Raw genomic sequence first — 2,130 nt, 5'->3', positions numbered from 1 at the left:
CTAAAGCACTTAGCCAGAGAGGTACTAATCTTTCTTTCGTATGTGAACTTGAACTGACTCCTGACAGAAAAATCAATCCAAGAGATTTACCCTAGGGACAGCCTCTAAGAAGCAGTGTAAACAGGAGATAAGGGATGTGGAAAGAGCTGTCACAGCCCTCTACCAACCAGCCACTAGCTTGCCATGGCCTGAGCCTACAGGTGTAAGCATCCCCTAAAGATCCCACTAAACCCAAGGTATTTGGAGGTTAAGAAACTTTTTCCCATACTAATGAAATCTTGTCACCTGAAACACTTGAGATCAAGCAAATTTACCACCCTGCATCCCAGGGGCAGCTACAGACCTGCAGAAAACAACCTCTGCTTTACTAGGTGTTAACAAAATGCTTTGAGCTACCTGCTCCATCTACTTGACGTCCAACAAATTTGTAAGTGCCCATAACTTCTTAAAATGAACTGTCTGCTTTGAACTCACAAGGGTTCCAGAAATCCAATATTTTAATCTTAAGAAATTTCCATTAAAAGCAAATCATGCAAAAATAGTTATAGTTCCTTGTCCCACTACTACCTGCTCTGTCTTGAAACACTGCCATTATCCACTCAACTCATGGTATACTGGGATGCAGTTTTTTTAAAAAAGACAAATATTTGTCAGTGTGAATTACTGCTATACAGCTAAGCAGCTATATGGCCAACTCAGATATTGAACCTCCTAAGCTGAAGTTTCCTTGCCCTGACTTTTACTGACTCTCTCTAAAGATTGCTACAAAGATTGATTGGGACAATATAAAAAGGATACTCCACATCAAATATGGCACACAAAATATAAACACAATTCTCCCACATGCCTTTATGCTTTTTTCAATTTCCTGTGTGTATGTATATATGGTGTGTGTATGGTGTGGTGTGTGTGTGTGTGTGTGTGTGTGTGTGTGTGTGTGTGTGTGTGTGGTATGTATGTATGGTGTGTGTGTGGTGTGTGTGTGTGGTGTGTGTGTGTGTGTGTGTGTGTGTGTGTGTGTGTGTGTGTTTGCTGGGAAGCTTGCTCTGGGATCCCCTCTCTCCACTTTCACAGGCTGGCACCATATGTAGGCCACCACATCCACCTGGCATTTATGTGAGCACTGAGGACTCAATCTCCTGATCTCATGCTGACAGGGTAAGTACATTAACCACTGAGCCATCTTCAGACCCTCCCTGTATGCTTGTTTTCATGACTGTTTGGTCCACTGGTTGAGTAACTATGTCTCTTGCCTGCCTCCGAGTGGAATTCCCATCACTCTCCCTCAATGTGTGTTTAAACAGCCCACTAATCACAAACACTTACCAAATCTTTGTCTTCTCAGCCTGCATTCTCTGCCTATGTCTGCTCCTATTGACTATATCATACCCTCAAGCCAAAAGAATTTTAAAATTGGTCCATTTATGAAAGAAGAGCTTTGATGTATTTGTTAGAGGATATGATATCCTCAGTTAAATTATGACTATACTATAAAATTGGTGTTTATAAAGGCTGTGCACATTTATAGAAAGTTTGATTAATTACCTGGTCTCAAACTACGAACAACTGGAACATTCCCTGGCACTCCCTGAAAGTGTATCACTGCACTCTGTCAAGCAAATGATCAAGTCTTACACTATAACACAAATCTCAAGAGCTATGGACAATCTGGTGATTTGTGCAGTAAAAGAGTCTTGAGTTTACAGTAGAAAGGACAATTTCAGGGAGACTGAAAGGCAGTCAGAAAACACTTGGATAAGAATCAGGAGAAATCCAAGAAGGGAATATGCTGGTTGATTCCTATTAAGTTATAGCAGTGCTTTGGGGCTAAAACATAATTATTTTTTTATTGAATTACTAGAAAATTGTTCTCTTTGAAGTCAAGGAAGCTGAAAACAACTTTACAGAATGCTAAAAAAAAAATAGACATTAAGAAAATGTTTAAATATTACCTAGTCATCCAAACTCAAGTACCTGCACTAACTTTCTAAAAAATCATGCCTCAGCTCAGAAGCACCACTATTACCTAAAAATTAAATTACACGAGCTCCTGTTCAGAGGACTCTGGACACTAGAAAGTCCTCCTGTATCTAAGTAGAGGTGTAATCATAACTGAGAATTAAGGCAACC

This window comes from Acomys russatus, chromosome 15 (assembly GCF_903995435.1).
Source record: "Acomys russatus chromosome 15, mAcoRus1.1, whole genome shotgun sequence".
NCBI classification, from domain to species: Eukaryota; Metazoa; Chordata; class Mammalia; order Rodentia; family Muridae; genus Acomys; species Acomys russatus.
The sequence above is the reverse complement of the archived record's forward strand: the minus strand, read 5'-3'. Positions refer to the sequence as shown.